This window comes from Oreochromis niloticus, linkage group LG3 (assembly GCF_001858045.2).
Source record: "Oreochromis niloticus isolate F11D_XX linkage group LG3, O_niloticus_UMD_NMBU, whole genome shotgun sequence".
Lineage (NCBI taxonomy): Eukaryota > Metazoa > Chordata > Actinopteri > Cichliformes > Cichlidae > Oreochromis > Oreochromis niloticus.
In genome coordinates this window covers 83,172,823-83,184,525 of record NC_031967.2, presented here as the reverse complement: position 1 = coordinate 83,184,525, position 11,703 = coordinate 83,172,823, and the positions used below count along the sequence as shown (strand labels likewise).

The 11,703-nt window shown below is 39.3% G+C and overlaps 1 long non-coding RNA gene across 1 annotated transcript; it reads left to right on the top strand.

The window, feature by feature from the left end:
- The first annotated feature begins 4,419 nt into the window (after positions 1–4,419).
- On the top strand, positions 4,420–5,828 carry LOC112846166 (uncharacterized). Its single transcript, XR_003219016.1, has 3 exons — positions 4,420–4,544; positions 5,282–5,486; positions 5,667–5,828. It is a non-coding gene; the product is annotated as an uncharacterized LOC112846166 (long non-coding RNA).
- Positions 5,829–11,703: the final 5,875 nt, after the last annotated feature.

The following is an 11,703-nucleotide window of genomic DNA, read 5'->3' as shown; positions in this document are numbered from 1 at the left end:
TGTTTCATCAAAGAGACTTTTTTCTGCTTTAGCGAGAGACACTTTTTTTCTGAAAGTGTTTGGAGCATTTGTTGTTTCTGAAACGTGAGCTGGAGTAAATATGATCAGGAATGCTTGTATTCGATACTTTCTTTGTGAAAATCCCCCTCCTCTGCATCACCCATTTTTTCATCACCTCTTTTTCCATCAGAAGCAGAGCACTGACTCGTTCCAGATAGCAGCTCGTTTCTTTCTAAATACAACATACAGCAAGTCTGGACTCAAATACTTGTCATGAACCGAGCACAGCAGTATCATCTTGATGCATTCTCAATCATCCAGGAAAGTAAATTTCCAAAATTTAATTCTGTTCATCTGGATGTAGCGTTGTGTCTTCATTCCACCTACTTCACATACAAGGGTCAGTTCTACAGGCAGAAACATGGGTGTGCCATGGGCTCCCCAGTTTCACCCATTGTGGCCAATTTGTACATGGAAGAAGTGGAAAAGAGGGCTTTGCTATCCTACCCTGGAACACCACCAAGCCATTGGTTCAGATATGTGGATGACACCTGGGTGAAAATCAAATCTCAGGACGTACTACATTTCACGGATCACATTAACTCGGTGGACCGACACATCAAATTCACCAGGGAGGATATGAAAAGTGGCAGGTTAGCCTTCTTAGACTGTGAGATTTCCATCAGTAATGGGGGACATCTAAAAGCTGACGTGTACCGTAAACCTACGCATACGGATCAGTATCTAAGGTTTGACTCTCATCATCCACTGGAGCACAAACTGGGTGTCATCAGGACGCTCCAACACAGAGCGAACACCATCCCCACTGACACAGCAGCCAGGGAGGCAGAAGAACAGCATATCAAGAAGGCCCTGAGTAAATGTGGTTATCCCAGCTGGACCTTTGTCAAAGCTGGGAAGGCTCCTAAAGAAAGCTCCAGCCGATCCAGGAGAGAAGGACAACCGCTGCCCAGGCGAAAACCTGTAGTGATCCCATATGTGTCAGGAGTATCAGAGCAGTTGAGATGCATTTTTTCTAAACACCGGGTCTCTGTGGCTTTTAAACCCCAAAACACGCTGCGCCAAAAACTGGTCCACCCCAAGGATCGGGTCCCCTGACACAAACAGAGTAACATAGTGTATGCTGTTAAGTGCCAGGAGGATTGCCAGATTTATACATCGGGGAAACCAAACAACCTCTAGCGAAGCGGATGGCACAACACAGAAGAGCAACCTCATCAGGCCAGGACTCTGCAGTCTATTTACACCTACAGGCCAGTGGACACTCTTTCAACGATGAGGATGTACACATCCTGGACAGGGAGGAACGCTGGTTTGAGCGCGGAGTCAAGGAGGCCATTTATGTGAAAAGACCATCTCTGAATCGAGGAGGGGGCCTAAGGGTACATCTGTCACCATCTTACAATGCTGTGATTGCAGCCATTCCCCAACTCTCTGTGAATTGATCAGTGGTCTTTGATCAGTGGGTTTTGGTCAGTGATTGTTGATCAATGGTCATGAGAATTTGCATAATTATGATTAAGGAACTGACCTCACAGCCCATTGTTCCTTCAGTGGGCTGGTTTCAGTCATTATGCAAATGTACTGTTCAAAAGATTTGGGGAAACCTGCAGTCAGCTGAGACTGAAGAAGTCACTTGGATGAGTGACGAAACGTTTCTCCCACAAAAGGCTACGTCCAGATGAACAGATTCAACTTTTGGAGACAGCAGCATAGCATCATGTTTAAGATCTACCTCATGGTACTTTATGTGGCAGTGATACCTGCAGTGAGCAGGGCTTCGTCTAAGGGGGGCATGGGGTGTTCTCGATATATTTGTTTCAAGTGTTTGGTTATATTATTTGGCAGGTTACATTCATGTGTAATATAAATAAAATATGATTTTAATTAAATTGTATTCATGTATGAAGGATTTAGTGTACCCAAGTGCTTTGGGGTCCTTAGGGAGTTGTAAAGCGCTATACAAATACAGACCATTTACCATTTTTACGATTTGTACTCATTATGTTCCACAGGCCATTAAAATAGAAAACTAAAACTTAGGCTAAGAGACTTTTTTTTTTTTTAATGGAAGAAAAGAGGACTTTTAGCTTTAAAACATTTAATATGAATTAAACACTTTTTGTAAATTTAAATTATTAAAATAGTTAATGGAAAGTATTAAGCAGTTCATTTTATTTCTTTAGAATATTTATTATTGCCCTATAATAAGAAAACCATATTTCTTATGGGATTACTCAATCAGTGAATAGAATAATGAGTAAAATAGTCAAGTCAGTCAAAAAGGTGGAACCATTTAGAAATTCATGCACGTCTGTTCCTTGTTCATTGTGTATTCAAGGCATAATGCAGAATAGTTTGTTTTTCTCTACATTTGATTTAAATAATGTATTGATTTTTCAAAATAATATTGGCTTGTAGCTGTAGTAAGTTGATGGCTACAGTGACTGTTTAGCTTTTATGGGATCAAATAGTTTTACTTATATTTTTGTTATATTAATGCTATTATAATTGACATGTTTTATTTTTATTTTATTTTTATTCAAAGAGTTTGAACACTTTGAAAGCCTTATTCTTTAGTTATTAAACTATTTAATAAGTGATCAACATATTGATTACTCTGCCTTACAAATACTTGGGTACACCATTTGAAAGCTTTACTTTTTGCATTTTTCACCTTGACTCTGTAACTCAACAAATAAAAAAGTTTTTTTTTCTTTTAATCTATTGTCCACCCGGCTGTTCCTCAGTTTTTGATCTGATTCAGTGCTGAGTTCAGATAAAATAATCATACTAGATAATTTTATTATCAGTGTAGATGCTATAAATGAAAGTCTAAACTCTGCATTTAATTCATTAATGAAATATTATATATTCTGTCAAAATGAGCCCACCCACCACTTTGATTTAACTTTGAGTTTTACATCCAATGCCTTTCCTTACACTAAATCCCAAGGTAAGTTTTCAAAGACATCAAATGAATGACTTACTGCACTTTGAAGTCACCTGATCTTAGTAGTTGATGTAAACATGAATGATTTGTGTTTCCTCTGCAGGTGAAGGTAGAAAGTGTGTGTGAGCTGATGTGAATTGAGCAGCATGGATCAGTGTGAGGACAGAGAGGAGGGAGTCCCTCCCTCTAAAAGCACTCTGTGTGGGGAACATGAGAGCCAGACCAAAGCTCAGAGGTGAGATGACCATCTCTAACTGTCCATGACTCTTCTCCATGTCACAGCTCAGCACTCACATCACTGCTCCATCATTATTCACAGGAACCAACAAGGAAGAAAACGCAAACATGAACCTGAACCCAGCTGTGTGTCCTGTAAGAGTGACTCATCTAATGATCGCTACATTCATTTTAAAGTCAAGCAGGTGTCTCCTACAGAGAGGCGAGCTGTTATAAACATAAAGTCTTTGATTTCTGACTTAAATGAACTGCTTGATGTTGTTTCCTGGTCAAAGGAAGTCACTGAGCGAGGAATTCCTTTATTCTATAAAACATGTCCAACATTCAAACTCCTGCTGCTCACACAGTAGTCAATCAATAGTCCTGCACACTGTAAATGACTGTGTTTACCTCTGGGTTGAGCTCTGTTCTTAATTTAGTTTGGAGTTTCCTTCTGCTCATGCTCAGCTGCAAAGCAGTTTCTCTTTGGGATGATGAAGGTATTCTAAGTCTTTGTGAGCTTCTGTGGCTGCAAATGAAAAACACATTCTTCTCTCACAGGATCAACGGGAGACCTGCTGAACTTGATTCTGGACCCAGCTGTGTAAACACTGTGTTGAATGATGTCATTAATAGATTTCAACAAAAACAGTCACCAAGAAAGATGTAAGTTAAAGTCAGTATTATAATGTCTAAAATTACAAGTCCTTGATTGAATATTTGAGCTTTAATTATCAGGATCCAAACTGAACCTGGACCCAGCTGTGTGACCTTTAGGAGTGAACGGTCTATGAGTGAACCCATTAATTTTAAAGATCAGCCTGTGTCTGCTGCAGAGAGGTGAGCTGTTAGTAACATGAAATCTTTGATTTAACTGCTTGATGTTGTTGGATATAAACTGCAGTGCAAACACCCTCAATCCCCTTTAAACTGTCTCTTAAAAACAAGCCTTTCGTTTCTAAACAACTGAAAATCATAGGATCATATACAACCAGCTGCAATATGAATATGGTTAAGAATGGTAAAACACATGAGTATAATTTGTATATTTGATTTTCTGTTCATCATTTTATTATCTGAAAGGAAAACTCAGGCCAATGAGGTCAGTAGCAAAAGTGACTATGCCCACATCTTTTAGCTGCTAAAATCACCTAAAATTTCAACAACCAACAGATGCTGTCATTCACGTCGAGATGTGTGTGTGTGTGTGTGTGTGTGATTTTATGGTGAGTAAAAATGTCTCAATGTGAACTACATCCCACAATTCCTCCACAGAGTGGACCAGCAGAGCTCAGAGGTTCCCAGTGGTCAGTCTTCCAAGCAGCATCAAACACAGCTGGACTCCATATTTATGGTCTGTAAATGTACAACAACTACTTTTACATCTATTGTGTTCACAGTCATCTCCATGCTGCTCTCTGTAGACCAGTGGATTGCCAGTGTGTCCAACATGGATCTGATGTTTGGCTGCATGATTTCAGTGTCTAACTGGGGTAACGTCTACAGTAATCTGGATAAATTAAAAATGCTCCACGTCCATACTATCATTTTCAATTATTTATAAAAAGTTTTTTATCCATACTGAAATGACTAAAAACACTTACGTTCTGTACTGCACATGCGTAAAAAATAAGATTCTTCGACCTGCGTCAGTTCTGTCTGCTGTTTATTTACTTTCCGGCTCTTTGAAACATTGTGGCAAAATGTCGAAGAAAATCAACAAGTTTTTTAAATGAACTGACAATGAGTTGAAGTTGTTGCTGTGAGTAGCACAAAAGTACAAAGATGCAAAAGCGAGCGCAAATATAGACTACAATGCCTTCCACCATCTTCGTTGAATTAGTTACATGAATGAATCATATGAGTCATTGTTCTTAAAAGCCTCCGTTTTTGCACACACTGCGACGCAAATAGGGCGTTTTTAAATGTATCCACTTTGAAGAGCGTTTTTAAAAAGCTCAGTTTTCCTTGACCAGAAACACCATCTCAGTGTGGACAGAAGGCCAAAACGGAGAGAAAAAGATCTTTTTTTAAATGAAAATGTATTAGTGTGATCATGGAATGGATCATTCCTAACGTATTCTGTTCCAGCTGCTGGAGGACAACATCATCACTTTTGTGAAGAACGAGCTGAAGAAGATCCAGAAGGTTCTGGGTCTAGATTACCCAGAATGCTTAGAGAGTCAGAGAGTGGATGATAAGAAGGGGAGGAGCAGCAGAGAGGCATTTGTGAAGATAACACTGGACTTCCTGAGGAGAATGAAACAGGAGGAGCTGGCTGACCGTCTGCAGAGCAGTAAGACGATTTCAATCAAGATTTAAGCAGTTCGGTGAATAAGAATTTGCTAATATCTCAAGAGAGATTTACATTAATTTAATTTAATTTATTTTAATTATTTCTTTATGTGGTCAAATTTATCATGAGCACTTTGTAAAATGACCTTTTTAAAATATATATATATATATTATATTTCAGAACTTTCAGCTTCAGTTTGTTGGCATGAACATAAAACTAAACTAAAAAATAAGTTCCAGTATGTCTTCGAGGGAATCACTAAAGCAGGAAACCCAACCTTTCTGAATCAGATCTACACAGAGCTCTACATCACAGAGGGAGGGACTGCAGAGGTTAGTCATGAACATGAGGTCAGACAGATTGAAACAGCATCCTGGAACCTAGACAGACCAGAAACAATAATCAGACAAGAAGACATACTTAAAGCCTCACCTGGAAGACATGAACCAATCAGAATAGTGCTGACAAAGGGAGTGGCTGGCACTGGGAAAACAGTCTTAACACAGAAATACACCCTGGACTGGGCTGAAGACAAAGCCAACCAGGACATCCAGTTCATATTTCCATTCACTTTCAGAGAGCTGAATGTGCTGAAAGAGGAAAAGTTCAGCTTGGTGGAACTTGTTCATCACTTCTTTACTGAAACCAAAGAAGCAGGAATCTGCAGCTTTGAAGACTTCCAGGTTGTGTTCATCTTTGATGGTCTGGATGAGTGTCGACTTCCTCTGGACTTCCACAAAACTACAATCCTAACTGACCCTAGAAAGTCCACCTCAGTGGATGTGCTGCTGATAAACCTCATCAGGGGGAAACTGCTTCCCTCTGCTCGCCTCTGGATAACCACACAACCTGCAGCAGCCAATCAGATTCCTCCTGATTGTGTTGACATGGTGACAGAGGTCAGAGGGTTCACTGACCCACAGAAGGAGGAGTACTTCAGGAAGAGGTTCAGAGATGAGGAGCAGGCCAGCAGGATCATCTCCCACATCAAGACATCACGAAGCCTCCACATCATGTGCCACATCCCAGTCTTCTGTTGGATCACTGCTACAGTTCTGGAGGATGTGCTGAAAACCAGAGAGGGAGGGCAGCTGCCCAAGACCCTGACTGAGATGTACATCCACTTCCTGGTGGTTCAGGCCAAAGTGAAGAGGGTCAAGTATGATGGAGGAGCTGAGACAGATCCACACTGGAGTCCAGAGAGCAGGAAGATGATGGAGTCCCTGGGAAAACTGGCTTTTGATCAGCTGCAGAAAGGAAACCTGATCTTCTATGAATCAGACCTGACAGAGTGTGGCATCGATATCAGAGCAGCCTCAGTGTACTCAGGAGTGTTCACACAGGTCTTTAAAGAGGAGAGAGGACTGTACCAGGACAAGGTGTTCTGCTTCATCCATCTGAGTGTTCAGGAGTTTCTGGCTGCTCTTCATGTCCATCTGACCTTCATCAACTCTGGACTCAATCTGCTGGAAGATCAAAAAACAACCTTCCAGAAATCTGAAAGAAGTGAATCTGTAGAAAAACCCTTCTACCAGAGTGCTGTGGACAAGGCCTTACAGAGTCCAAATGGAGTCTTTGACTTGTTCCTCCGCTTCCTCTTGGGTCTTTCACTGCAGACCAATCAGACTCTCCTACGAGGTCTGCTGACACAGATAGAAAGTACCTCACAGACCAACCAAGAAACAGTCCAGTACATCAAGAAGAAGCTCACTGAGAAGCTGCCTGCAGAGAAAACCATCAATCTGTTCCACTGTCTGAATGAACTGAATGATCGTTCTCTAGTGGAGGAGATCCAACAGTCCCTGAGATCAGGAAGTCTCTCCACAGATGAACTGTCTCCTGCTCAGTGGTCAGCTCTGGTCTTCATCTTACTGTCATCAGAAAAAGATCTGGAAGTGTTTGACCTAAAGAAATACTCTGCTTCAGAGGAGGCTCTTCTGAAGCTGCTGCCAGTGGTCAAAGCCTCCAACAAAGCTCTGTAAGTACATATATATTCATACCTTAATTTCTAAAAGGATGTTTTTTATATATTTTTAATTACAAAATGCAGATTACAATGCATTTTTAAATTTTTGGTTGTTTTTGTGGGTTCTCTCCCGGTTCTCCGGCTTCCTCCCGCAGTCCAAAGAGGTGGGGTTAGGTGAACTGTTAATTCTAGATTGCCCATAGGTTTGAATGTCAGTGCAAATGCTTGGTGGTATCTCTACGTTAGCCCTGGGTGAGAGTTCCAAGAGCTTTTGCCTGCCTCTCTCCCTTCTGTAACTAGGTCAGGCTCCAACCACTCCACAACCCTGAGAAAAAGGGTAATTCTCAGGATCAGTGCCCTGCTTAGTTGAAGATATGACTTTACTTTTCAAATGTTACAGTCACTTATATACCCAGGTGCTTCAGTTGCTGGTGAAGTGAATCTTAGTCATTATGTTGCATTTGGTTTCCTGCTGTCAGCACTTAAAAACAATCTTATTCACCGATTCCTAGAAATCAGTTTCTGTCCACTTATTCAGTGTAGATTGACTTCAGTTTGTCCCTGTGGTTAACAAAATTCATAATCAGTGTTCTGGAAGGAGTATTGTTAATTCTCTCAGATCTGATCTGGTGTTCTCTATCCAAAATAATTTAGCTGTCATACTCTTTAAACAGGGACACATTTTTATAAATTTCATATTTGACAGACTAAATGCAGTAAGAAGTCCTCATTCCTCAGCAAGAAAGCAATGATTTTGTACTATTTGTTATTGTCCACTATCATATTCCAGAATCAGACTCTGGAATGTACAAATGGGTGTAAGAAGATTTTATTGGTAATTGTAAACCAGAAATTGTCTATAAAAGTTTTAGCACTTGTTTCACAAAACCTATGCATATGTAGTGGACATAGTGGAGTTCAAAAGGACAGAGTGGTGCCTTTAGCAGGCGTCCTTAAATTGGCTAATCAAAAGAAAGTAGGCTTTTAGGAAGGCTTAAGGGGAAGAAGCTAAACGAGCTAGGATAACGGATGAATTCAGACGCTAAAACAAGGTCAAGTATGTAATGAAAAGTATTGGTTTGAACCTAAATTAAAAGTATTGGCCATTTAGCAACACTAATTGTATATTTTACAATTAGAAATATGAACAGGGCCTGTGCCCCTGCAGGTACTGAACTAGAGTTACTAAATGAACCAGCTCCTTACTGGTTTACATTTAATTATAGAGTTATGATTAGATTTTTACTGGTACAATTCCAAATCTTTAAATGTTTTTCCAGATTAAAATGTATTTGTAAGTTAATAAAGACTTGTGCTCCACACTGATGTTTGATTTCTTCATCTTAAGGGATTTAATTTTAATACATGCCATTCTTTTTCCTAGATTGAGTCACTGTAAACTCTCAGAGAGAAGTTGTGAAGCTCTCTCAATGGTTCTCAGCTCCCAATCCTCTTGTCTGAGAGAGCTGAACCTAAGTAATAATAATCTGCAGGATTCGGGAGTGAAGCTACTTTGCAGTGGACTAAAGACTCAACATTATACAGTGGAAAATCTGAGGTCAGATCAAAAGAGCTTTTGTTTGTTTTTCAAAAAACACTTTAAACTTCAAGTAATAAAAGTCAGCTTCATCCATTTATTGTTGTTTTATTATTTGCTAATTGTATCTAAAAAAAAAACCCCACACCTCTGGTCTATTTATAATAAGACATTAAGAGTTCTAGACAGTTCTAAAATAAGATTAGGACCGTCAAATCTACAAACTACCACTATCAATACACTGTAAAGCTAGTGTTTTCTTTGTGTGTGTCCTTCAGACTGAGTGTCTGCAACCTGACGGAGAGAAGCTGTGAAGTTCTGTCCTCAGTTCTCTGCTCCCAGTACTTTAGTCTGAGAGAGCTGGATCTTAGTAACAATGAGCTACGGGATTCAGGAGTGAAGTTTCTGTGCATTGGAGTGATGAGTTCATATTGCACACTGGAAATTCTAAGGTCAGGATTCCGATTGATACTGTTGGTAATTAAAATGTTATTTATATAAACTGCTAAACTATATAACAATTGCAGGTGCCATTTAGTTGCTTCTTCGGTGGATTATTAAACTCTAAAATTTAAAAACTGTGACACTTAGTGTGACAATAGAAACATGTTTTATGCACTGGTCTTTTCAAAGATTTAGGTCTGTTTTGCATCCCTATTTTCATAATGGAAAATGTGAACATTGGCATCCTTGAAAGAGTGAGTTTAGTCCTTTAGATGAACAGCTTAATCTTGTTCTGCCAAGGTGGCTCTTCCATTTCGCTCAACAAGGTCCACGTCAGGTTTTGAGGAACCAGGGCACCCTGATGAGAAGTGGGCTATTGAAACACGAAGGCATCGGTGGGTAGGGCTGTTCGATATAACGATATATATCTATACCATCATATATATATATATGATGGTATATAAACATCTATAGTTTCATTTTACATTATCGTTTGTTTCGTGGTGTCACAAAATAAACGTTTACGGCAATATTTTTTCATTGTTTTGATGGTCACTGTAGTGGCTATATTAATTTCTTAAAGTGCTCTCTTTCTCTTATATTTAATATAACCACACTACTGACGGACAAGCGCCTGTTTTATGCGTTGTCGTTAGCAACAACAATGGTAAAAACATAGGCAAGTCTGATTGTTTATTTTCCACAAACCTTTCACAATAAAGCTCAAGGTCCTGTTGAGACTTTTCAAAATAAACTGAATCATGTGAAAAAGTATGCAGAGTATTTATGGCTGAGAAGTAAAAAAGAGCCACCAGGTGCTAAAAATAAACCGTCAGAAACATTAGAACAGGCTTTTCCCTGCTGCCGTATATATATAAAATTATGCACAAAAGGAATTACTAATGTAAAAAAGTGGTTTTATTTATATATGTTTATATATAAATATATGTGGTGGCCCCTAGAGACAAGCACGTACAAACTCCAAAACACATTTCTAGCGTTAACTGAACTTCCAAAACAGAGCTACCTAGATCACTTAAATTACACAATTGAAAGCATGTGTGTATTGTTTGTGTATTTTTACACAAGCACTAATACATATTCAAATAATTTAAAAAAAAAAAGTTCATTTACCTTTTACTACCACACTCCAAATCCGGTTGTTGGTACTTGTTCACTTCAATGTTCCCTCTAAGCTGCGCGCGTGCGCAATTGCGCACTGCCGGCATGGTCGCACAGAAACTCTGCCTTGCGCACACAAAAAAAAATCTAACCTTAACTGAAATTAAAGTAAATATGTTAACAATTCTGTTTTGCAGTGTTAGTCAGTGAGTGACAGGCTACTCCCGTATGGGATTAGAGCGATGCCACCTTATCCCATAGTCCAGCCAATAATGCGATTCACATTCGTATATACTCCGCTAATCAACATTGTTGACAGGCTATGACAGCGTCCTTATGTGTTTTAGCTAGCAAAGCTGCGTGGCTGACGTGGAGTGAAGCCACGTTAATGGCAACGTGTACAACCATTGGAGATGTGAGCAGCACAGATGGAACAATTGACGGAAAAAGTGTGGACTTTATACCAGTTTTTAAATTGTGTTGATAGGCCACGTAAAACCAGAGGTATGTTAAAAATATCTGCAATGTTTGGTTTTCTTTCTGAATACTATCGTTGTTTATATTTACGCTACGTTCCTTTGTTTCTAGGGGCCACCGTAAATATACTTTTATTTATTCACTCCACATAAAATTTAATAAATAAATCATATAATACAAAAATCAACTAGTCACAGTTCAACTTTTAACTATTTAAATTTTCAGCTTTTTCCTTTTAAACAAATTTAAAATGAAACAACACAAAACACTGCAAACCACAACACAATTAAATATAAATTAAAATATGAAAACAAAAAGAAGATGCACATTCTCTGTCATATGGGCCTGATTGAATACACTTTCTGAATACTTTATCATCTGCAACTGAAAATAGTTGTGGATAATTACTATACCTTTATAATGTGACGTTTTTGTCCCTGGCTCTCTTTCTCCATCTCTCCCTCCTGCTCTGTTCCTGTGCTACTGCGAGTGTAACTACCGGACCTCCCGCCTCTTCCCAGCTTAAAGCACAAGGCTCATGTGCCGAGTAAAGAGGAAAAAAAGTGCAAGAGAGAGGGTGAGAGAGAGAAAAAAAAACAGGGCTTGCGATAAGGAGCCGGCTTTCGTGATTCACCGTCATATTTACATTATTTGTACAGTACGAATGATTT